Genomic DNA, 27,909 nt, shown 5'->3' on the forward strand with positions numbered 1-27,909 from the left:
TTAAACTGCAGCCTCTCTTCACTTGCCCACAAAGGGACTCCAGATGCGCTAATATTTTAATTTGCGTGTAATTCTAAAATGTTTCCATTTGTATATAAGAAAATGCTCAGCATTCCACAATTTAAGCACATCTTGTAGACAGCTCAGCAACACACACTTTCTTGGATGGGATTTTACATAGTAATATGCTTCAAGCTTAATCTCAAAGTGAAAGTAAAATGGAGTTATGACAAATTTAGAGAGGAGGCCAAAAATGCTGCAAATGGGAAAAAATTAAGTAGGGGGGTTACTTGTTGTGGACAAGAAATAAACTATATAAAAGTAAAGACATTGAAAAATACTTAAAATGTATAGGAGAGATTTATGCCCCATGGACAGAGCCTGAATAAAAGAGCCAATCACTTTAACGAATTTAGTGGGGATTGATTATTTGAATTTGGTGAAGACAGTGTGTGTGGCATGTGTGGCGTGTGTGACGGTGGATGTCCATGGCAGAAGACAGGAAGCCTGGGGCTGCTCTCCTGCTGTCTGGCTTGGCAGTTTTACTTTGCTATGATTTCACCTACATTAAGTAATTTTTGATTGTTTTTCATGCCTTGTAGTAGACTTCCAGTAATGAAGATGTGTGGATAAAATACTAACCAAAAAATTTGCAAGCTTTGAATTTTGGACACTTCAAATCAGGATAGACATTGAACAGTCTAAAAGCCACAATATTTATTATAAAATGTACACTAGCATGTTGCAGCAACACAAATCGATAAGCGTTGTGGACTACAAAGTGAATAAAACAATAATTCTATTGAACTGAAATATGGAGGGAAAGGTAGACAGATAATGAGGGATTATTATTATATGCCAATTTACTGTTTGATAAAACTACATTCAATCTATACATATGCACACACGTCTACAGAATTGCAATTACTGTCAGGCATTATCCTAAGCATGTATATTAATTTATTTAACATATACTGATTTGTTTAACGCTTTCAACAACTTAAGAGGTACCACTATTATTGTCTCCATTTTATAGTGAGGAGACTGAGGTAAAATAATTTGTTCAAGGTCCCAGAGTTTGTAAATGGAAGAATTGAAATTAAAAACTAGGCAATTTATAAAAAGTTCTCGGACTATGATGTAATATTAGTCTATTCCACAAATCGGGAAATATATATACAAATTACTCAGGCTTTAAATTATCTGTAGGTATTTTTATAATGCATAGAGATACTTATTAACATTTCTAAGCTTGTGTGTTTTATTCTCTCTGAATCTCCACCTGTGAGCAAATCTTCAGTGTTAGGTATCTAAGGACACAATGACTTCAGGGCTAAAACCATTGAAACCTGTAAACATGAATAAATGCAAATTTGGTCCTTTGAGGTTAACTAATATGTAAATGTTTTTAGTGAAACTACTGGTATATAGACAAGCACAGAACTTTTCTAAGCTTTCAGGAATCAGCTTTTACAAATGCTGAGCTGGTTTTAATTTAAGCACTGCAAGTGAAATAGAACAAACTCGGAAGAAAACATGGTTGCTCATTTGCATCTCCAATTTAATAACTCCTATAATTGTCCAGTTACCAAAGTTAGATCCAAATGCTTTTTCTCTGCCAAACGCAGCTGCTCGAGAAACCGAACACTGATTTGATTTTTCTGCAGGGTACATGTTCACTCGCGGCTCTCATGATGAATAAATAATGCCATGATGCCGAGGAGCTGCGGACCTTGCCCTTCTGTGAAAAGGGCTGCATCTGCTTATTCTCAGACATTCACGATCCTAAAGGAATAAGACACCAGAGGCCTGTGAATAAGAGGGCCTTTTCAGACTTACAAAGCCTTCGCTCCTGAATCCACCTTAACCAGTTGCGAGAAAAGAGCTTTTGGCACCAAGTCATCCTTCAGGAAAAGACTGATAATGATCACTAAAGACATACTCGGGGCTGCTGCCTCACTCACTTCAAAGGCTTTCTCTCTTAATCAACATTAAATCATCATTTCGCCAGGGATATAGGGACAGCTGTACACAATCTATTTATTTTAAAACAGATTACAACCAGGTCCCTCTGCCAAAATATAAACTTCTTAATGTTGCATGTTACTTCAATATTTTTCATCTTGGAACTTTTATTTCTAATTTAGTGTCCCAAATTAGCATTTCTGTCTCAGCTTATGGACTGCATCTTCCCACAAAAGCTGAGCTATTAATTTTATCAATTATACAGATAATTTAAGCAACAAAACAAAATAGATCAAAACAAGACTTTACATAAATTATCCAAATATTTTAGGCTAAAAAATATAAAGTCTCCATTCGCTACATCATATTTGTGGTTTGTACCAGACACAAGGCCTGTGTGATTGTCTTATTGGTTGTTATTAACCACTTGATATTTCGTCATGCCTTCTCTGTTCCTCTTTAAAATGTAGACCCCTGTGCCCTATATCTTTTACCTTTGCTTTGGTCTCATGACAGCTGTAACCCTCATCTTACTTAACCTCGAGGAAAACTACAAAGGCATTTTTCCCCCTACAAGCTAATTCTTTAAAAAAGATAATGATCCAGGACCTTTATCCTGTTTATCACTTCAGTTTTATACAAAAGAATATTAAGCTACAACATATAAAGTTAATCAATGATCATCACTTCAAAAATGTATGTAGTAAGTAGGTATAATTAAGTAGATATAGGTACAATTTCTGCTACTTTGAATTATAATCAACTAATAAAATGGCTTTGCTTAGTTAAATTTAGTTCAAAATAATATCATTAATAATGCAAGTGATTGAAGAAGATGTTCATACTGTATAATATTTTTATTGATTTTGAGTAGTTCACCTTTGTTGATAGTTTATTATGAGTCATTGCCCACTTGGTGCTGATTACTGAATGCAACAACACAAAATAATTTTTAAAGTTTTAATAAATTCCTTTGCTACAGTATTAGATAAGAATTTAAAAATATTTACTTTGGTCCTATAATTCCAGTATCTCTTGCTATCAACATTTTATAAAATCTCTTACATTATTTGTTAGAGATGTAGAAAGAAAAAAATTAAGGTAGATTATAATTTTCTTACTTAAAATATATAACAGAAGATAGCATTTTATAAATCTATAGAATCTTAAGAAAGTCCTCTCTGCTAAATTAAACTTTTTCAGTTAGAATTTATATTATACAGACAGTGGTGAAGGCTTTTAATGTTTATTGGAGAGATTCACTTAATTTCCATTGTCTTTCATCATCCAGAGGGGTTTTATAAATGAAAACCCAAAACATGAGGAAATACAGAATAGAAGAAATTAAAGACACCAGATGGATGAGCACCTCTTTTTTTCCACTCCCATTAGAAAGAGTGCCAACTGCCAGGAAAGGCAGGTGCCATTGAGTCTCCTTCTAAGAGTAAACAGGGTCTGGAACCTCCTACCCCAACCAACCCCATGGGCTAACCATAGAAAGATGTAGGAGAGATCTGCAAATCACAGCTATGCCACCTTCACACCTTCCAGTGCAGGAGGAAACTTCTGCCTCTGTCCATATTTCAGGTGCTGACACATTTCATAAGTGCTGTAAGGAAAGTTCAAAAGGACTTCTACCTGAAGACCATGCTACCACAGCACAGCAATGGACGAATAGGAGTCTCTAACCCAGCTCAGGAGATCTGGAAACTACTTAAAAAAAAAACTACTTTTTTTAAAAAATTCTGTTTTCTCCCCTTTCCTTTTTCTCCAAGCCTTCAGCCCTCCTGATAAAATTCTTAATTTGATGACCCACTTAATTCTTGAGTTTTCAGACAGCCATAAATGGTACAGTTATGAGGCAGTATAACCCGGCAATTGAAAGCATGGACGCTAGAATCACATGCACTGCCCGAATTCCAATCCTGGCTTAGCCACTGTCTAAGGGTGTGCCTTTGAGATGTTACTTAAGTTCTCTAATACAAGTACTTAAATACTTGCCTGTAGGATTGCTGTGAGAATTAAATGAGGAAGCATGTAAAGGGTGCTTAGCACAGTACTTAGTATATAGTAATTGCTCAATAAGCATAACATATTATTATTATCACCTCACCATAAATAGCATTCAGGTCTGTGAGAGAATAGCATTAAAGCGACAAAATAAAGATTATTAATTATAGGGTGATATTATTATTCAGTATCTCCAGTTGGCATTCACCCTAAAAAGACAGCTCTTGTTGCTTTCCTGAACAAAAATGAATATGACTCCAAAATAATAAACAACTTTTAGAAACCAAAATTGGAAAAGAAGAAAAATTTACTTTTTGGTTGATTGATATGAAGTTGTAAGAGGCTGCCTTCGGAATTCCTAAAAAGATACCCATCTCCCAAGGAAAGCAATGGAAATCCTTTGATTGCCGCATTCCACAAACCATCATGAAAGTATTTATTTAGTCTAAAAGCCTAACTAGTTCATCATCTCTAGAGGTTTCATATCTAATAGTTTATCCTTAAGCTCAGGAATTCATATCACCAGTGGAATTTTTTCCATCAGAGTGAAATAGCTGGGTTTCAACACTAAGGAAATACATGCAAGCATTTTATGACTGGACTTCTCAGAACCAAACTAAGAATTCTATTTTAAATGTTACATGATGCAAACATTTATTCTTCATCTTTTCTTCATATTATTAATCAAGACATTTCTCTTAGTTATTTTCCTTGAAATAATATTTTATTGGCATCTAATACATTTTATTTTTGAAAATAAAGTTATATTATTTTGTGTATTTTTATAGCCAACGTTGCACAAACTTGAAGGCAGTATTTTGAAATATTGAAATATCAGAGGCCTGAATACTGAACGGGGGAAATTATGGACAACTGAAATATTAACAAAGCATGTATTCGAACTCCTGAAACCCAAAATAATAATATATACTACGACAAGAAAATAATTGGCAAAAACTTTATTTAAAAGACACCCAATGAAATAACCAGAAAAGGAAAAAAATCTCCCTAAAATAAGAGCATATTAGCATTGATTTGAATAAATTCTATTCCATGTCCTTTTAAAGGGGAATATTGATTGAGGTATTTCTAAAGGAGTGTTGGTAAAGGTTGTGTAACACTCCAAAAGTTATCCATGTAGTATAATCAATATACACATTATAACAGCATAGAAACACATAAAAGAAGCATACCAGGGCATTATCATTGGGGTAATTTTATTTTGGATGATCGAACTACTTAAAGTAAAGCTAGATTTACATTCCTTGATGTAGAGCCAGCTAAGAAGTTACCAAATCTGGTACCCACGACTTCCTCTAATCCCTCCTCTTTATTTTCGGTCATGTGTGTCCCCTGGTGTGTGGCAGCCCCATTTTATCCTCTGATGCTCTGCGGCACACTACCCAGGGCAGAGTTCCCTCCACCAAAATATATTCCCTGTGAATCTTGCTATTGAAAGCTGCTCACCACTGCCTGGAAAACTATCTGACAGTTCATTCATGATTAGTGTGACTAGCTGATGAGGTGGTTAAGGGAATATCTAGTTTAAATATTGTATGAGTCTATGTTTTCATGTGTTACCATTTCCAAGAGTTAAGGGGGTGATTCCTTAACAATCGACAATTCCAAATTAATAGTAAATGCTGAAATTTCTTGCTGGTGAGAGCTTTCTGAAACTTGTAAGAAATTACTTGTTTCCGCCGGGTGCGGTGGTTCACGCCTGTAATCCCGGCACTTTAGGAGGCCGAGGAGGGCGGATCACGAAATCGGGAGATCCAGACCATCCTGGCTAACATGGTGAAACCCTGTCTCTACCAAAAATACAAAAATTAGCCGGGCATGGTGGCAGGCGCCTGTAGTCCCAGCTACTCGGGAGACTGAGGCAGGAGAATGGCGTGAACCCGGGAGGCGGAGCTTGCAGTGAACCGAGATCGCGCCACTGCACTCCAGCCTGGGCACAGAGCGAGACTCCGTCTCAAAAAAAAAAAAAAAAAAAAAAAAAAAAAAAAAAAAAAAAAAAAAAAATTACTTGTTTCACCATTATCTGTTGCTATGCAATTGATCACCTGAGACACCGCATTTGTTACAGTACATCCTTTTATTCATAGCATATAGATCACTCCTTAGAATGTTCTTACTTTGTGTTAAAAAAAAAAAAAGCTATATGAAATCATTCCACCTAAAAGAAAGAAACGAGTTAATGATAACCTTCTCCAACATTTTAATGATCTCTGAGGGAGAATATATTAAAGTAGAAGAATGGTTCATTGGAGATTTTCTAAGCTTTTTTATACATAATGACTTCAGTCCATATATGAGAAAATAAAACTATATGTAATAATTTTATCAGCAACGAAAGTTGTTTTCATACAAAGTGAAGAACTCAAGCAATCATTAAAAGAAATGTCCTCCCCAAATGCTCAATTTCATGCAATATTAAGACGAAATGACTTTCCAGCTTGAACTATGTGGATAATTGGCTCAATTCTCTAATTTATTTTGCAAATATAGTCACCATCAGAATAATAAAATTATATCTATTATAAAGATACCTCAAAAGGCTGAGCCATCCAGGTCAGAAAATTGAAAACAAAGCCAAATATTTACCCAAAATCAAACCCAGAACTTCTTTTGAAATTCACTGAAAGAGTAATCATTTCCAATGTCTTTTCACCTTCTGGTATGAGATGGAAGTCAAACTGGAAGTACTGAAACACTTTAAGAAAGGCAGTAAAACAAAAACAAGCCTTCTTGTAAGACTTCCAGATGAAAGAGTTTTGAATAAGCATTTAATCATGTGTATCCTGGTTCAAGCCAAGCTGAACCTCAAAGGTTTACCTGCGCTCATTATTTAGAATTCACAATGAAATGGAAACGCATTACATCTATTGGGAACATTGACGATATGATGAAATGATTTTTGTAAGAAAACTGAATGTTTACATTAAGCCCATAGCCATGGTTCATCTGGCAATAGGGAAAAAAACACAATGCTGCACTTTTGCCAGGCTGTGTGGAGGGAGTTTTGTTTTCAACTTCAGTATTCGCACAATCTGAGTCTTTTTTTATGCCTGCATGGAATTTTGAGACTAAGTCAATGCACAAACTAATTTTTCTAGCTTGTTTTAGATTTCTGTGATTGTAATGTTTCTATGTAATGAAATACCATTTTGTTAAAAATGTTTTTGGAAAGATAGTTGTTTACAATATGACAAGGAATATTAATAAAGTTAAATATTACTAACTATAAGTTGCTCCTAAAGCACATGTCTAATGAACCACAATTTAAATTTAACATTTAATTTAATTAAGAATGCCAATTTCCAAAGAAGTTTTTGAACTTGGAGTATTTTAGAACTGGTAGTGTGTCTGACCGGCTGCCACATTGGCAAACTGGCCTGGTAAAATCCATATTTTCTACTGTGTTATGAAATACATAACTAATAATCAAAGAGGGAAAATAAATCATGAGTTTTCTGCAAGTGGAATTATCTTTCAGAACACCAGGGTCAAATTTCCTGACATTTTGTCTTAAGAATCACTGGAGATTGTAAACTGAATAAATTGGCACTACCAAGAAGTGGACCTAACATAATTTGGCGTAATTCCAGAGCTGATTTTATTTCTTCTTCCTTTAGAAGGTGACAGCGCCTCTTCTCCAAGACAGGATATCCAAGCGCACTGTATACATACTCTGAAAAAATGATGCTTACAACTGTCACATGAAAGAATTTACAAAATTACATTTCCACACTGTTTTGGCTTCCTTCATATCCTGACAATAACCAGACTATACGTTTCACTTGTTCTGCAGCCATATATAAATAATAGAATGATATAAAGAATAAAACAAACTGCTTTCCAAAAACAGGGCCTGTAAATCACACAGTGCAGCAGGTTTTGCTTCCAAAACATCTAAACTCTTCCTGGGTGCCAGTAATATCCACCACAGAAGCCTCACTGCATTACCTTTGATAAGGACTGGTTAATCTTACAAAAGATAATTACAGAAAGAAGAAAAAAAACAGAGATCCTGGGAATATTAGAAATCTATTATGGATGAACATAACATCACCCAAAAAAGGTCTTTTTACAATAAGCAATAGAAAAAGTACTCTCTCATTGAGAATGTAAACAATGAAGGAAGTGAAATCAATATTGATAGTCTACTGACCACTGGTGCACTGAGTCATAATTAGTAACTCCATCTAGTAGAATTTGAAGGTCATTAGCAGGATTTAGATAGTGGGATTTTTTTTAATTAAACTCTTTTCTGGAAGTTTAACATACATAAACAATGCAAATTATAAATACACAGCACAATAAATTTTTACAGCATAAATACACTTAAGTAGCACATTCAAATCAAGAAATAGATAATTACCTGTAACTGAGATGACACCCCCATGAGCCCTCCAAGTCACAACCTCATCCTCATCACAAGATAATTAGTAGCTTAACTTCAAAGAGCATAAATTGCCTATTCTGGAAACTTTTATAAGTGCAATTATACAATATGCACTCTTTTACCTTTGTCTTCTTTTGCTCAACATTACATTTGTGACATTTGTCTAGGTTGGTGCATGTCAAAGATCTTCATTCTTTTTCATTGTTATATAATATTCAATATATTGAATATTATATAATGGATACCACAATATTATATAATGGATACCACAACATATTCTACTGCTGTCAAACACATGGGTGATTTCCAGTTTTATACTATTGCAAACAATATTGTTCTAAATACAATTATGCTTGTATTTTGGTGCACGTTTTTAAGCATTTCTGTTACAGGTATACATACAAGTAGAGTTTTTAGGTCATGAAAGATACATATCTTCAACTTTAATAAACAATACTAAAAAGTTTTTAAAGTTGTCACAACAAATGATACTCCCACCAGCAGTTTGCTTCGCATCTTTACTAGTACTTGAATTTGTATTTCTCATTTTAGCTGTTTTAATGGGTATATAGTGTTATACCATTGCGGGTTTTTTTGCAGTGATTAAGGAGTTTGTATAGCTCTTCACAGGTAGATTGTCCATTTGAATAGCCTCCTTTGTGACATATTTGTTCTAGTCTTTTCATAGTTTAGTTTTGCTGAAATTATTTCACTTTTCTCTCCTTTAAGGTAAAATATTTATATCTGTAGAACCAACTCAGAAGAGTCCTGTGCCAAACCACATAATTGCTCACTCAGTCCTCACACCTCTATCGGATAGGCCTCACTTACCCTTCTTCATCTGTCGGCGAGAATACTGAGTCTCAGAGAGGGTAAATCACTAATCCAAGGTAACACAGCTCATAATTTCCAGAGCTAGAATTTAAACCCAACGTTTTCTTTAAGTTGATCATCTTTCCACTTGGAATATTGAATCTAGGCAATGCTGTCATGAGCAAAGGACTAACCAATGATATATACTAAAGAATATTTAAAAGAAAAAAATGTGACAAGTATATTTGCATTTATTCTCACAGGTCCTTAGTACAATTAATAACCCTACTAAGGAAAGAAGACACATTATACATGATAGTAAGGTTTCAGCCAGGCAACTCATAAAATGACAGAGTAGAATTACTACAATCAAAACCAAGGGGTCCTTAGCCATATCTACTTACACTGTTACTAATCCTTTCCACAGACGTTTGAGTAATTACTGCATTTGACATTTCTACATCACTAAGTTAAAGTTAGCAACACAAAGCTTCAACTTCACATTTTACCCGCATACTTCTTCTGATGAATTCAATGGAATAGAATTAAACTGTTCATCTAGGTTTCTTGGGTCTTTTCGTACATTTCAAACACATAAGACCTTCTTTCAGTTTAGACAATATTTAAATTGAGAAACAGAGAAAAGGCAGAAAGGAAATCTGTCATGTCATATGAGTGGAAACAGTTGACAGGCCAGATATATGATGGTCTGTTAAGAGATTACCTAGTTATAGAATTTTATTATGCACATTATTGTAATAATTGTGCTGTCTACTTTGAACATGATTCAAACTGGTCTCCCAGCTTACTATCAAGATAGAGCAAAACAGTTCCATTTGTGGAGCCAACAGAGCATTCTGAATTCTGCAGGATGCACAGAGACATGGTCAGTACCCAAGAGACAAATTGTCAAAATTGGAGGCCAGAATTTTAAGTTGCTTAATGGCTTTTCTGGCTTTTAAAACTATACACACATTCATGTGGTAAACATTCTATGAGGTTTATACTGTGTCGTTGAAACATTTTACTATTTTTTTAATATAAGCTAATCCAAAGCTCACAACAACGAGGAATGAATTGCCCTGAACTTGGAAAGATATAATGACTTCTAGTCCTCATGAGATTTCACCTCTCTCCTGTCTGCGCCTTTAGCCATAAATCAGGAGGATAGACACTGTATCTCTAGTATCTCTTTCAATGAAAAGCCCTATCTCTTCCAATAGATAGTCCTATTGTTTCCAATTTGGGGGAAGCATGCCAGGGTAAGGACCTGGGGAGAAAAAAGTCCTGAACATGAAACGGCAAGTGTAATGACGGGGGGTGATTTGCTAGTTTTGCTTTTTAGTCATGTGTATCTGGATATACAATCCTCGGTCTGCCTCTTTCTAGCTGGGTGATTATGGGCAATTAACCATTCAAGGATCTCTTTCAATGTAAGAATAATCTTTGGAGAATTGCAGGAAATTGTCGGGAGAGAAATAAGATATATTCAAATGGAAGGGGAAAAGAGAAAGCCTCTTGCTTAATAAATCTTCCCAAATATCCCCAGGTAGCATCTATTGACAAACCAGGACACACAGATAATGAAATAATATTGGATCATATGTATAAAGTGGTTGCCATGTGTTAAGTGCATTACACATTGAAGGAGTTTACACACACAAACCCACACACACATGAATATGCAGTATGCCACCTGGTCTCCTAACTTCCTGCCCTGTTTAGAGATATTTAAAGCCCAAGCTTCTTTATAGTTTGATCCTCCATTACAATTTTTAGCAATATATATCTGCTTCCACATATGATGCTTGCTCTTTTAAGCTATGCTTTATGTTCCCCACAATAACAGTTTTTTCTTGTGAAATCTCTGGTGCAGTCTTAAGCAAATAATATTCATCAGTTTCTTCATCTTTAAAATGCAAATGATAATAATCCCTTCTTCACAGCGTTGCTGCAAGAGTTAAATGAGCTAATTTTTCTAAAATTCTTAGAACAATGCCTAGCACATAATAAGAACAATGTAAATATTTGTGAAACAAAATAAATCTATTTTGTTTTGTAATTTAGTTTTCATATTTGGATTTCTTTTCTTAACAATGTTTTCTTAGGAAAAAATACTATGCCATAGATATTTGTGTTTCATTCAGGAAAGCAGGCTAGAAGGAAGAAAAGAAATGATCTTTTATTGAATAGTTCCAATAATCTGAGCACTGTACTGATGTTTTTAAAATAAATTTTGCCATCTAATCTTCCAAAGACTATATGAGTTGGGTATGATTATCCCTGGGTATTACTTCTCACTTCAAAAATGAGAAAATAAGATCAAATATAAGTTTCTTGACAACCAGGCATAGCAGTGGCTGAAAAAATAATTTTAAAAGATTTTGCCTTTTACATGCTTTTGGTCATTACCAAATCTGGCTTTGCGTAATTTCTACATCTGAAATGTGCTAAAACTAAGTAACAGCACTGATAGCTGTGGCACCCTCAACTTAGGGCATAGCATCCATCTGTCTATCTACCTATCTATCTACCTATGTCCTTTCTTTCTAAGGACACCTTCTTATAATAAGTGTCATACTTTGTGTTATGCTGAGTGTGAACCCACTGGCACTTGTTAGCTATAGGGATCTAAAGTAGCATTTTTGAAACTGGGAATCCAACTGGATATATCATAGATGTTCTCCAAAACTCAGTTCTGAGGTCAAAAAATATTTGATAAATGCGAGATTAGACAATGTTAAATTGGTTGCTTGCTGAATAACTTCTCAGAAATTTGAATATTCTAATATTGTCATATATTTCCTTGAGGATTAGAGGGTATGCTACAGTGCCAAGTTTATTTTACTACAGGATTTTTTTAAATTTTACCCATTAACATCTCACAAGTTAATGGCATTCAATAGACCATGGTTTAGAAAATTCTGCCTTTTCCAAAAAAAGACCAGACACAATGAGGAAGCACATAAAAGTTGAGAACAAGTTAACACAAATATCAAACTATCAAGAAGAATCTAGACACCAAAGAACAGCATTTTAATAGAGACACTTACAATGTAGCTTTCACAAGCCAGTAGCTAGACCCACACCGCATAAAAACTCAATGGATATATATTAAATGATGAATGAATACAAGCCAGTTATTCTGTTTAAAGAAAATGCATTGCTCTATTCTTTTTCTCATCCTATGTGGAATCAAAATTACAGAAAGGAAGGAGGAAGAAGTGACAAAAGACATCAAAATGTTAGTGTCTCTATTAATATTGTTACTTAGGCAAAAAAATTTAAAAGGTTGTTTACCCAGAGTAAGAGGAAGGAGGGTTGTGTGGCTAAGGGGACACTGGTGCAGAACCAAGAAGCCGTCCCTTGAGAATAAAGATCACACATGCATGTGCGCACACACACACACAATCCCTGGCATCCTTCAAACAAATTTTCTCACTCTCCCAAGGCAAACATTTGAGGATCTTCACTATCCATTTCTATGAAACAGAAATCTCTGGAAGCAAGAGAACATACATCACATGAGGAGCTTTTGATATGATTTTGAATTATCCAACCACAAATATCTCAAGTTTGTGTTGGACCACAAGGTTGGTAGAAGAGAAAGGGAAATGGGAAAAAGCAATTGATAATTTGGCTCATGAATAATTGTTTTCTAATACACTTCTGTTTCTTCATTTCTCCACAAATCTTTTCTTCTCTGCCTCCTACTCTGTTTTTCTCCATGATCTGTTCTGGTTATTTCTTAGCTTGGTCTGCGTTTTCTTACTAAGATGCCCTTAAAAGTAGGGTTAGAGGTTTTTAAAAGAGAAGAGAAAGAAAGAAATCAGAAAAGCAGGGAAATTGATCAAAGATATTTCCAGTAAAAGAGCTTTTCAGATGAACATTAGAAGCGAAAAATGGTATGTGGCATAAAGTTACACCAGCAATATTCTTAAGTCATGGAACATTTTAAACTAGCAGCTGTAAATGCTGTCTTCTTCCTAATTTAATAGGGCCCTACATCTAGATGTGGCCCAGAATAGACTTGGTGGAGTACACCAATTAGAACTAATTCATTTGTTCATATTCCTTATGCAGGTTTTCCCTTTTTGCTTCATATACAGCAAGAACCCACTATTCCACTAGTTTATTTTTGAAATAAACTCCTTGTGCTCTTTCAAGCAAAGTGCCGGCACTGGTTACAACCATTACAGAAAGAGAAGAGGTTAACAGAGAGTGAGAATCCGAGTGTAAAGTGCATGGGCAGAATATAAAGAATTTCCAAACTGCCTTGAACCGCTCCATATGTTCCTGGTGCTCAGTGGCAGCCCTCAATAGGAGCAACATATCTTTTAGTCCCATGTATAAATTTGTTCTGTAAATTAAAATGTTGGCTTGTGCTCCCCTGGTGTTTAAGAAGGTGAGTGATGACCTTGGTGGGAGTACGTTTGTGTAGAAATGTGTCATAAAAGATGATGTCTTGGCCCAAGCAATGCAGGGTCCAGGTTTAGTCATTTGTTAAAAAAAAAAAAAAGAGTTAAATATAACTAACACATCATGGGAGTGAGGCTCTTGCCAAATGTAACTTTCTTTTGAATCTGAGATGTCAGCTTTCGCCCTGTGCTTTTTAAAAAATATTTTTAGCATTTTCTTTTACAGAGTTTCCTTGCTTTGGTCATTTTTTTAAGTTGCAAACAAAGCAATAAGTAGTATACATTTTTCACTAATTAAAATACTGTCAATTGATTCTTTCTCTCTTGCACATTTATTGGACAATGATGGACTTAGTTCAACATGGCATTTATTTTCTGAAATGACTAACAAATAGCAGGTTTTATGTATTCATTTATACTACCATTTTGATTTGAATATTAAAATATTGTTAATAGATTTGAGTGAGGAATTTTTTTAACCATTCTTCTTCCTATCTTCTGTGTCACTGCTTTTTATTTTGCACGTTAAGTGAAATAAATAAATTTACGCCATTCATTCACGGAGCTCTTTGGCAAATCACATTTTGGGGGATGCCTCAAAGACAAATATCAATGACTGGCTTCCTCCAACTACATTGCTCCTCAGAAAATGGGTTCCATGATGTTCTGATACTCTCATGCTAGTTTATCTATTTTTTAAGACAAAAACAAAAGCTATATTTCAGATTGACAAATACTGCCACTTCAGGGTGATTCATTTAACATATGTTAGGATGTCACATAGGCTGATACTGTGCTATTTCAGAAGCAGCTGGACTACAGAAGCATGCGATAAATGTAGATTTTATAAATCTAAAATAAAAGGTACTTAAAACAATTATTGAAAGTATTATATGTACCTGAGATCTATAATATAAGTTTTCCAAACTTTCACGGAAGGTGCTATCAATGGCTAAATATCTCCAGGGAATGCCTAAATTGATAAGGATTTCACAGGGAAGGAGATGAAATATTATTATTTTCTATAGGGAAACTGGAAAAAATACTATTAAGTTGTTTGCTAAGTGCCAATCAGTCTGTGTTTGTAAAGACTAAAATTCCTCATGATTTGAGCCATGCATGCTAACATTATAACTGTATCTCATTTTAGTCCAGTGGAAAATGAACTATAATGCAAAACTCAAACAAGTATGTTCTGCTCAGATAAAAATTTATGGTTCATGTATCCAAAGTGATATCTGGAAAGTTCACTTGTTCAAAATCCAACAAGCTTGTTTCAAACTTTAGTGACCATATAAACACTGCCTTTCTTCTCTGGGCTATTCTTTATCTAGTAAGTGGGGATGCTTTCGATTAACATTTAAATAGTATATTTTAAATTTATTTTGTTGATTGTTCCTGATAATACACTGAGGAATCATCTGCTTTATTTGACAATAAGTGCAGCTGTAAACTATAGCCATCAAGAGTCATAATCTGAATGACATGTCATGCTTTCTTGGCCACAAACCTTTCTTTTAATTATTTTTTATTTAATAGCGAACTTACATCAAAATAAATCTGAGCCATCACTTCTGTTAAGGGCCTCTCTGGGGGGCCATCATTTTTTTTTTCTTTTTTATAATATAAACTTTTGGTAAAATTTACTTGTTTTTAAACTCTCTTGAAACTTCATCCAATGGTCAAATGTAAGATCTTAGAGGTAGAAACAAGAGACCTATTCCTCAAGTCCTAGAGCAGGCCGAGATGTGAGTGACAGAAATCTCTCCATGCCCACAAGACAACAAACACTTAACCACTCATTGCAACTATTTTTCAAAAGCACCTCTCCAGTTGTACATTATGGAAATCAGCTGCACCAAAATCGCCTGTACTTGCTGCTTAGGGATGGTTTAGATACCACAGATCCTGCAGGCAGTCTCTGAACCCAAAATGTAAGCAACATTTGCAATGACAGAGAAAGAAAATCTCTTGGAGGGGATACAAAGGCAAACAAAACAACTGCTTTTCATTACCAGACAGATGAACAAATTAGAATTCCATTAATGAATAGTTTGTTAGTTTTTTCTCTCTCTGGATGGAAAAAAAACCTAAAATTTAAAGCCTATGAAAGTCATTTTCTTATAATAACTAATTTTAATGGAATATTATCAGTTTGTTACAGAATAAACTGGAAAGGTGGGTGTGAAGGACAGGGCCTTTATAACATTAAAAGACAATATAAAAAAGATAAAGTGAACCCAAAAAATGATAGGATGAAAAGCAAGTGAAAAGTAAATCTGTGTTCAACCAGGACATATGTTAGATTTTACTCTTTTATTTTAATTCTATTTATACTTCAAATTACATGTCGGAATGTTTTTCTACTATAAATATTTCCAGTGTGTAATGCAGAACATTCCTAGTAAAACAAAAGGAGAAAACATGGCAAAAATCTGAGTGACAGCTTTCTCTCACTTCCAAATACTGATACAATGATGGGTAAGGTAAAGCAAAGGATCAAAAGGCATAAAAGTTGAAATATTTTCCTTTCTCGCCCATTTCCTCCCTCACCGTGGAAACTCCATCTATCCTACTTTTATTGTCTTTGAAAGTGAAGCTCATTTTTTAAACCTTCTTGAATACTTTTGGATCAGGGTTCATTACACTGGCAACAGCCCACTTACTGCTTTCAATAGAAACTTTGCAAACAAGCTCTGTGATATTTTTGCATTTTGTTTGAAGGCTAAACTGGTCCCTCAATGCACTCAATATTTCTTTCCTGAACAAGAGGTGAAAGATAGAAATTGAGCTTGGCCATCCATTGAACATGTCAGACTTTTTCCTCAGTTTTGCTAAAACACCCATTTTTCTCCCTTTAGAAAGATACAAATGACCATTGGTTATGAGGTAGAGGAACAGGCACTTAATGTCAGATAACTGAAAGTTCTACAGTGCAATTCTTTTAACTGCACTAGCTTGTGAAATCCAATAGGATTTGCGCAGGAGTGGGGTGGGTTACTGGGATGAAACTGGAAAAAGAAAAATTATACAAAAAAGTAAAATAAATGCATGGAAGAATAGAGAGTGAAATTAAGAGTCATTTAAATGAATATAAAAGAAAAATATATAAATACATAGCTGAGATACATTTAGTTCCTCATTTTACCACATTTCTCATCTTTTGAAAATGTGATTTTTCATTTCTTTAATGTGGGACGCCAGGGTTGTTGTAAATAAAATACAAAACAAAATTTAAAATATTTAAAGTAATAATATAGGAAGAGGCATAATGGGAAAGGGAATTACTGATTTCTCCCACGGCAAAAAAAAAAAAAAACTTGAAAACAATTAATGTGAAAAAAAATAAACAAAGATCAAGATACACTGAGAAGCAGCACAGAGCTGTCACCTCTGTGGCACTCACATCTGCTTCTTTTCCACAGTCTAACAACCAGCCAGGTGAGAGACGCTCAAGAAAGCCGCTGCAGGACACAAGCATCCCAAAGGTGACACAGGTTTCCTACTGATAAAATAGCTGCCGTCTTTTTCTATTTCTCAGGAAAGATGTATCATCCATGGATAATATGTTTTCGATTTTAAATTTTACTCGTATAAATTTTTCTTTAACCTCTGGAACGTGCAACTGCCTAGCTGCCAGCAACTGCTAGCAAAGGACAGAATAAATAACCAGCAGGAAGACATTAACTTAAAAACTTAGCACAAGAATATTTGTTACCATGGACTCATAAGTTCAAGGCTATAGATGTAAAACTCATATATAGTCAGACTTCTGCTGTGATAAAAATGTTCCTACTTCATATGATGTAATATTTTCTGGTGTGCTATAAAGGGCATCAGAACTTTGGGATAGATTTTCACCTCAATAAGTTGGAGAAGCACTAGCATGAGGATTAATTTAATTAATTTTATTAAAGGCACTATTTTTTTAAATGTTACCTTCCTGTCCAATTGATAACAATGATAGAAGAGGATACCTTAACCAAGGAATAATTAGGAACATGGGACAAAGACCCAGTGTTCTTTGACTGGTTAATAATTTGTACTTTCCTTGGTCAAAATCAAGAGGGGCTTGATAGAAAGTTCTCTGAGTATTTCAACAGGAAAAAAGCTGAAGTTTGACTTAGCTTAAATTAGTTATCACCCTTAATATCATAAACTTCTACCATTTGGATCATTCCTTTGGTTTACGGTACCACAGTCCTCATGAAAATGATCACGTTTATCAAAATACTTTTTTGCTTGAGGAGCAATCCATAGTAGGCATTTAATATAGAAAAACTTTGGTAGTGTAAAGGATTAAGGAAAGGTCAGACAGATTGCTGCTTGACAAAACTTGTGCCCAGAATGTCATATAAATGTGCACATAGTAACTGCACAATAAATGTTGACCCACGGAAGTGGCAAGCTTAGAAACAAGGCAAGTGCTGAAGGTGAAAATGAAATGCTAAAATGGGCAAAGCCATGCCCAAACCACACTCCTCAAAACCAGCCCTCAAGCTCCAGTTTCCTCTTTTGATTTTCTTATCCATAATCAGTATTTTTCAGCCTGATGAACAATTCAAAAGAGACAGTTTGAAGAGTTCAAGATTTTAATAAGTCAGAATCTCCAAAATCTTGCCTTCTTTTCTGCTCTTAATGCAGGAAAATTTGCTTCTGCTCTGTGAGTAGGAAAAATGAGCACATGGAGAGAGAGAGTGTGGCCTGAATGGTAATCCCTAGCCTAAAGCTTCACAAAGAAAAACTGAAAAGGCTTTTATGAAGAGAATTCAGCCTTTACGTGCATGACTTGAAGCAATCTCTTGAACTAGGTTCTGAAGTTCAGAAAACAAATTCTATATAATCAAAACAGAGGGCAGAGTCATGTGTGGATGTCTTGGCTCTCCTAAAATTTTGAGCATTTCCTGTAGGAAGTCTCTAAGAATAATGTGGCTCAGCCCCAGATAGAGGAGCAACAAGAGGACACCAGGGTGCTGCCAATCCTACTTGTCCGTCCTTCTGGTTTTACAGCAAACCTAGCAGGAAGCAGCAATTGGAGCCTGGGAATAATGGGTGAGGGCATTGATCTTTGGCCACTGAAGACAGCCTGCTTAAAATTGGAGAAAACAAAAACAAAAACAAAAACAGAAGAAAAAAAAAACCCACTGCACTTCTTCCAACATGTAGTTTCAAAATGTAAAAGAATAAAAAATTAAGCTTCTTTCCCTTGGAATCTTGAGTTTATCTTTTCATTAGGAAGATATAAATTGTAACCTCCTCTCTTTGCTTAACAAACAGCTAACTATAATACAGAGGGTTTCCCTCCTTAGAGGTAATATGATATTTCCCCCCCTTTCTCACTGTCATTTATACATAGTGGAAGTGTCTTAAAGAATAAGCATGATCATGTAAGATATACATTGTGGTTTGTAAAATATTCAAGTTTTTTTACTCAGTCACCTCTATGCCAGCTTTTAAATATGACTGAAAGCTTTTAAATATGACTGAAAGCTTTTAAATATGACTGAAATATGTTCTTAAGATTATTTAAACTTTTGTCCTAAAGTTTTGTTCTCCTTATTAATTTATCACATGTGTCCTATGTAATATGATCATCTGTATATGGTATGTAAAAAATATATATATGTTTAGCTCCTACAAAGGTTTTTCTCAGATAGATCCAACTACGAATAAGTAGACACACCCCATCCACATTCAGAAAGTGATTTAGAGCCCAGGAGACCCCACGATGTGGCCATACTTTGAAACAGGGGAGCTACATTCAATTTTTAAGAAACCTAATGAAAAAATTATAAAGTCATGAAAAAAGTTATAAGCACAAATATCAGGGTTTGAGAATGGCAGTTGTATAAGGTCACTCTGGAAAAATTAATATTTTGTCTAAAATAAAGTCCTATATTATTTAAATAGTTACAAATATGTTTATAAGCCAAATTAATTTTAAAATGCTACATTTATAGATATATGATAAGCAAATGAGTAATGAAAATATATTAATTAAATATATTATTTAAAATATATATTTCATACATAAATTAAATATAGTACAATATTTATATGTACTATAATTATATATCTACATATAATAATTATGTTATACATATTACATTGCATATATTTTATATGTAAATGACATATATTTATTCTTTTTAACCATATAGCTTAAACTTTTCTATTTCAACAAAGAAAGCAAAATACATATTTTATTTCTAGGATTCCATTCAGAAGACATGTGATACACCTCGAAACTGAATTTTTATTTGTTTATTAAAAGCCTGACACATGGATTTTGATATTTTTTATGTCCCTACCCTGTGCTAATGTGATAAATATAATTTCCTTTTTCAAACTACTCATATCTTAAATGCTCTTTTACTACATGTTTGGCCTCAAATTCCTTTTTGAATAAGGTGGAGTACTATAAACAAACAATATTTAATGGCTGTTTTGCTGAATAAAAATATAACAGTTAACAGCTTTCTTCATTAACATGCTCGCCCAGGAGCTGGTTTAAATTTCGATAGCAAAACGTGGTCATCAAAATTCCTATTCCATATTTCCAAATGCTTTTTCTGTCATATTATTTACTGGAATTTAGATTATTATAAGCATACATTCTATGAGGAAATTTTTTAAACTGATAACACCATAAAAACTACATCACCTGAGAGACTGAAGCTCTGGTTTAGATGAGAAAATTCTTTTCAGATCCACAGTTTCGATTTGCAGCAGGGATGACTCAGCCTCCGATAGCACACTGTGTATCCAATGCCTAGTGATTCAGCTTGGGACAGTTGGGATTATAGAAGAAGGAACAGATTTTCTTGTAAAAACAAGTGGTTTTTTTCCTTCTTCATGCCTTACAATCTGTTCAAGAAACAAATATCATTCTTATCTTACCCTTAAGACAAAATTTTTGTCAGCCACAAAAAATCAAGTAAATATTAACCTTAGAATATCTGGAGTACAGTTCATCTAGAGAAAATGGTAGATTCATTCTGGACAAGTAGGAAATAAAAGAATAGTAATACATATTTTCTATTGTGTACTTCCAGAGATAAAGTTGATTGATTTTTTTCCCAATTTTTTATTTTGAAAGATGTGAAGAATTATATAATGAACATCAGCATATCTTAGGGTCATCCTTTTTTTAACAACTTGCTTCATTTGCTTTTTTCTTTCTTCATCTCTATGTATATTTTTTGTGCTTATTCACTTGAAAGTTAGTTGCAGTCAACATAACATTTTAGCCCCAAATACTTTAGCATATATCACCTTAAGAACAAGAATATTCTCCTATAAAACCATAATATAACATACCCAAGAAACATATTATCTAGTAGACAGTCGTTCCTCGATGCTTTATTGTTTCTGATCCAGGATCCAGTAAAAAATTACGCAGTGAATTTGGTTGTCTCTTTCGACTCCTTTAATCTGGAATGAGTTTTTAATTTGATACAGTGAAAATGCTTATTTTCAAAATTACTCAGTCTCTAGAGTATCATCAATTAATACTGTCAGCAAATAATCAGGAAGACAATCTTAGAAACCTGGCCAGATACCAAACTTAAAAAAAAATCTATAATCATTTCACTGGAAAAAAAATTCCTTCCCAATTCAACCCATGTAAACCACGGCAAGGTAAAGAACAAGAGAAGCAAACTTGAAAGTAACCAGGGGCTTAAACCATACAAACCCCATACATCAAGTTCAGCAGTTTGAATTGAATTGGTGGTCAGCCTACTTTGTGTAGTACAACAAGGTAAATGTGCTGGCAATACAGTAGAGCCAGCCGACAAAATAAATGTTCATTTTGACTGATACTTCACTATTCAAATACTCTGCCCTTCTTTCCCCCTGAAACCCACAATGCCATTTTATATAAAAATTTAAACATATTCTGACGGTGGTTTTATGGATAATACTAATGAATACTATCATATTAAATTTCTGTTCCTTCTCTGAATACTTCTCTTCCTCCCAGTTTACATTATTTTAGGAAAAGCACATCTTTAATCTTTATTGGCAATAAGCTCGCCTCTTGTTATTCACTTTAGGAGAAAATCCTTATTAGAAATGCAGTGCTAAAAAGGTACCTAAGTCATCAATATTATGGTATTTCATGAATTGAATTTGATGTATCATACACAGATGCTTGCATTAAAGCATACAACTTATTTTGGTTCAATAAAATGTTAATACATTGTTTAGCATTTATAAACGTACCATCTTCAGTGCTAAATACGCAAATGACAAATGTAACAAACGTGATGAACTTATTTTCCAAATCCTGCATCATAGGCACATGAAATACTTTGGTTCACCTGAAACATAATCTTTCATCATAAGAAAGGGAATATTATGATGAGACAGGAGTGATAGAAATGTGGCTGCTTTCCTGTTTTTGATTTTTATGTGAAACTTAAAAGTCAATAAGAGAGAGTGGAATTCAAATGCAAGGTAATGGACAAAGGCAGCAAAGGGGGGTTTCTGTTGCCACCTAGTGTCTAACTTTATAAGGGACTTATTTTTGAAAATGACAGCAGTCACACAATGTGAAACAGACTCTGAAACGGGAAAGGTAATTACGGCACTTTCCAGTCAAAGAATTTCAGTCTTTTTTTCTTATGGTCAACCTCCTGTCACTGTATAACTGGTCTATATATAAAAATACCAAAAATTTCACATATTAAAGAGTGATATTTATGAAGATGGTGATTTGTGTATATATCATGATATATACATGTACATTTGAAATTAATTCCATTATTATTTTGGATCAGTATAACTATTTAGAAAGTATAATTCCTGATGAAACAAGAAATAGTTATCTGTCACACTTACTCCATTGATATTTACTTAAAATATTACTACGAAATTTTTTCACTTTTTTTTTTACTTTATGTAAAGCAATCTATTTAGTTTGGCTAACACATTTTATGTCCTCAAGGCTTTTGCCACCTTATAATTAGATTCTAATTTTAGAAATTGAATTGGTTATTGTGTCACTGTATAAACTACTTAATCTCCCTCCCCGCAAAAATGTCCAGCAGTTCACTGAAATAAGAAATCAATGGAGCAGATTTAACTAGCTTCAACTGTGCAATGAAAATATGCTAGTGAAAAGTTACTGGAGATATGCCCCAACATAACTGTAATCTAATGATCCAAATCAATACATATTTGAATAGTCAGTTATTTTTCATCCTTTTCATGTTGTGAGCATAATGCAGTCATGTAGATTATGCTGTCTGAGGAGTGGTTTAGATTGTTTTATTGGTCTGCAATATGATTGCCAAAGTACAACTCCTTTCTTTTATAAATAGATATCTGCGGTTGGCATAGAGATGTCATCTTCTCCTATAACAGCCTGATAAAGATCAGGTTTTAGTATTTAAGGTTTTGTTTTAAAGTCAAGTTGAAGTTTTTAGGCATTAATTTTATCTGGCATGAGGCGAGCTGGAGTGGTGTATGCAAGTGATAACCACTCTTTCTTTGAAAATAAACTGCACAGTTTGACTTTGGCAGGGTTTCAACGGTGGAAGACTTATCTGCTTGTAAAGTTCTCCCTCACGTACATGCTTACTCCATTTATTTTTTTACTTAGTGTAATGAGGTCTGTGGAATGGGAAAAAATAGCAACAGGAGAGTTGGAGACTATTTTATAGAGCGAAATACATATGTGTATGAATAATGTTAACTCTCTGTGAATGAGTAAATTCTCTTTAGTTTTTTCAATCAATCATGCAAAGTGAGAATCAGAGCCTTTAAAAATACAAAAGATGGTATTTATTTTCTTGAGACTAACTTGCAATCATATAAGCCACATATTTTATCATTTTGTATCTTTACATGGAGTGCCTATTCTTGAGGGTGTATTCACAAACTCATATTTGAGTCATTGCTCCTTTGGCCATGTACGTCCATATTGCAAAGGCACTGAATAAAATATGACAATAAAATGGACTAGGTGACTTTTTAATAAGTGCATGTAAATACTAGCAGAAAAATGAAAAAAAAAAGTGTTACTGAAAGATGAAACTGAAGAAAATTTGACCCATGCTAATTCTTCACTCAAAAAGGGGAAAAGAAAATATCTACAAATATGTTCTTAAAGGCAGGAATAAAACATTGCAGCTAGGATTTCCTGGTAATAATTAAGCTTCATAATTATACCTAAAAATTGTATCATCTCAGTTCTATTTAGTAACAAAGCAATTCTTTTCCAAGTTTTTTTCATCAAGCACCCCACCACACACAGATCCCTGCAGTCACTAACTCACCAACATCACCCATATGTCCCCAGTCTCCCAAACCATATAGAAAGCTATTTTCCTTTCATCATCTCTCTCAAAGTCAGCAGTTTTAGGCTTGAAAATCCATACAAGGGACAAGCTCTGTCTTAGTTAGAGTTCTTAAATTACCCTAGACTTGGGAGGCTTAAACAAGAGAAATTCATTTTCTCACAGTTCTGGAGGCTGGAAGTCTGAGACCAGGTTACCAGCATGACTGGGTTGTGGTGAGGGCCCTCACGCAGGTTGTGGATGGTCATATTTCCTGCTGTATCTTCACAGGGTAGAAAGAGAGTGAGAGAGCTCTCGGGTCTCTTTTATAAAGGCACTACCATTCATGACGGATCCACTCTCATGACCTAATGACCTCCCAAAGTCCCCACCTCCTAATACCAGCACATTGGGAGTTAGGATTTCAACACTCGAATTGGGGGCAGGGGGCACTAATGTTAAGTTCATTGCAGGCTGCTGGACGGAGACTTTCCAGGCAAAATAGACCACGATTAGGGACACAAGTGACCATGGAAGGCTGCACGCTTCTTTATGACTGTGGCTATTCTAGTCAGAGAAGGGGACAGAGACTTCAAGAGTATTTGGAACCAGGTGAAAAGGTTCATGCCCAAATTTTATGGTGTCCAGCCATGTGTCACGATAGCAACAAAATTCTCGATATTTCTATGAGCAATATCAGTCGGTCTCTTTTCCACATTGTCAGGAGATCCCAACGGGCCACAGCTATGGAAAAGCAGGGAGAAGGGAGGTCCAGCAATGGTAATTCATGTTTGTTTCCCTTAATTAGGTGGTGGCTTTATATCCCAGTGTCCTGTATTTTAAGGGACATATGTTCGGACTTAATTAATACTGAGGAGGAAAACAATTTTTCAAATCCTTTGTGTACAAAGAGAAATCAAGCAACTTTGGCAAGTTTCAGTAACTATTTCTGGAGACCAGAGTATTAGCAAGTTTATAAAATATTGTGTGCCAGTAGGTTCAAAAGTATTATTAAAATTCTCTGAATTATTGAATTTTGACAAATTCCATGTGTGAAAATATATCGAAAGGTACATATAAGGAAGGTCTCATGTCCTAAAGTTGGAGAAACCGGACAAATGAAAACTTTATAAAAGCAGAAATAATGCAGGATTAAATGCCAATTCACTAAAACAGACCATCTACACTGACAGAGTTCAGAAGGAGGAGAAACGGTGGCGGGAATAGCAGTATGGATGGAAAGGAGTCAGCATCCAGGCTGACCTTGAAGAGACATTGGGACATACACCAGTGGGTGTCAGTAGGAAAGTCAGGACAGGCAGGGGAGCAGCAGGCACAGAGGATGGGGTTCAGAGATGGCCTCGATTCCAGAACTGACCAACTACACCCACCTGTTCCAAAAATAAACACCTAGTGTGTTCTTTCTGTCTGAGAGACACTGTGGGAAGAGGTGTGAGGGAAGAAAATGTTTGAGAAGGAGAATTCATGCTTATGGCTCTCTTCAAAGCACCAGACCCCATGCTAATCACTTTACCCTTGAGTTCCTACTCCAGAAGTCTGTAGTGAAACAAACACAAAGCATACCAATAACTACAGCACTGGGTAAAGGAGGAGAGTTGCTCTATGAGAGTCATGATGTTAGAAAACTCCAAGCACAGAGATGCTCCTCAAGCTAGGAGAAATAAGGAAAACTCAACAGAGGAGAAGGCACGATTGTCAGGACTGAAACTCGTGTGGGATTGAAGACGGAGTGATGTCCCCAAAGAGAGAGATGTCCCAAAAGAGAGAGATAGAGCCAGACTCAATGGGCTTTAAATATAATAGAATGGGCTTAAATGATTTTCTGTGTTCAGTGAGGGGCATTAGAGATGTAAAGCAGTAGAGTAGAGGTATGGAAGTTAGGTTTTCTGGATGGTAATTGGGTGCTGAGGAGCAGAATAAATCTGTTGGAGAGCCTTCCTTCAGGCAAACGAGGTGTATTATTCTGTTCTCATGCTGCTAATAAAGACATACTTGAGACTGGGTAATTTTAAAGGAAAGAGGTTTAATGGACTCACAGTTCCACATGGCTGGGGAGGCCTCATAATCATGGCAGAAGGCAAAGGAGAAGCAAAGTCACAACTTACATGGTGGCAGACAAGAGAGCTTGTGCAGGGGAACTCACATCTATAAAACCATTAGGTTTCGTGACACTTATTCACTACCATGAGAACAGTATGGAGGAAACCACCCCCACGATTCAATTATCTCCACCTGGCCCTGCCTTTGACATGTGGGGATTATTATAATTCAAGGTGGGATTTGGGTGGGCACACAGCCAAACCATATCACCAGGGAAGAAATCTACTGGAGTGAAAGGAAAGATCTGGCCCTGGGTAGTGGCCTAGGAAAGAGCTCCTGCAATGTGATATTTAAAAAGCAGAATTTTGGGCTTGAGTTTCATATAAGGGTCACTGACTAGATTGTAAATTTGGGCAACTCTTTCTTCCTCTTCAACATTTAATCTTTTCATTTGTAAAGAGAGAAATGAAGGACACTTAAGTAGTGAATTCTTCGGGAGATTGATAAATTACATGTGAGTAGTCTCTCTGCCTTTTATTTGTCTCTAGTGTTTTTGATATGAGAAGGTCCACTAATATAAATAGTTCTCTTTTTAATTAGGTTGATGAAAAATATGTGTACAGATATAATCTACTAATCAATCTTTAAATTATTGAACTTTATTAATAGTTGGATAATCTGAGTGCAGCTATCACAAAAGCCTAAAGCTCAAAAGACCTGGAAGATCATCTGGTTTAATTCCAGTTGTAGATTCAGATACTAAAGCCGTTGGAGGGTCAGTTACTAATCAAAGTCACATAAATGCAAATAGCCAATGAAAAAACTTAATTCAAAGTCCTCTGATTGGTGAGCCAAATATATTTTTCCCTGGGCAGGCTGTCTCTGAATAATATGTGTAGTATTTTTTTATTTTTTTCCCATGTTTCAGAAGGTAGGTGATATGCATAGTATTTTTCAATGAAATGGATGCATTACATACCACCAGGCAAGGAGTTCTGACTTGACTCTGCCATGTTAGCAAATCTGCTTGTATGCTACCCTAGGAAGACAGCAGAGTACCCTAGGAAGACAGCAGAGTATCCTAGGATTTGGAAATGCAGTTGATTGGATTAATACCCTGGCTCTGCTACTTATGACCTTAAGCAGGTTATTAAAACTCCGTTAAACTAAATTTACTCATTGATAAATGGTGAAAATAATGTTGAGCTTCCAAAGTTGTTGTAGAATCAAAAGAGAAAATGTAGGTAGGTTACCTAGGGCCTCATCTGATAGCTTATTGCTGTTTATCAGGTTTTCTTCCTTTCTGTGTCATTTCCTGAGGAAGGCTGGTATTCATTTAGTTCTCTTCCAAAACTATGACATTTGAGTGTATGACTATAGTAAACGCTTACTATTGAATGAATGGCTCTTCCTGAACATGCTATGCTTTACTACAGCACTTTTCACAGCAGTGTCACTCATCAACTTGCAGAAAAAATAAATGACTAAGTGAATAGATAAATAAATGAATAAAATAGATGAGTGACTAGAACTTAGCCCAAGACTGTAAAATTTCTTGGGTTTGTGAAAGTCTCACAGACCTTCTCCAGAATATGGAGGTAAACCCTAGAGGGGCTCAAGTCTTGTCAGATCCTAGGGACTCCTCAGGGTACATAAATAGCTTCATGTGGTCTCAAAATTCTAAGCAAGTATTTGTAAAGGTGTGTGCATGCGAATATTTTAAAGGTAAAGACTCATAGCTCTCGTTAGATTTTCAAAAGAGTTTGTAATACCCAAAATATTAAGAACTACTGCCATAGGCCTGGCCCAAGACTATTCTACATCCTACTTTCAATCTACGTAGTTCTGCCAGGCAATATATGGCCCTCCCAGCAAATAGCACCACGGTATTACACTTCAATGGAAGCCATGTTTAATTCATCAATACCATCTCACAACAATTCACAATTAT

General features: G+C 35.1%; 1 long non-coding RNA gene across 1 annotated transcript in view; it reads right to left on the reverse strand.

Annotated features, from left to right (window-relative positions):
• LOC107974482 (uncharacterized) overlaps positions 1–20,475 on the reverse strand; it is a 56,964-nt gene extending 36,489 nt beyond the window's left edge. The window contains exon 1 of the long non-coding RNA XR_001717289.3: positions 20,279–20,475. This is a non-coding gene — a long non-coding RNA (uncharacterized LOC107974482). The remainder of the gene's footprint in view (positions 1–20,278) is intronic.
• Positions 20,476–27,909: the final 7,434 nt, after the last annotated feature.

This window comes from Pan troglodytes, chromosome 3 (assembly GCF_028858775.2).
Source record: "Pan troglodytes isolate AG18354 chromosome 3, NHGRI_mPanTro3-v2.0_pri, whole genome shotgun sequence".
NCBI lineage: Eukaryota > Metazoa > Chordata > Mammalia > Primates > Hominidae > Pan > Pan troglodytes.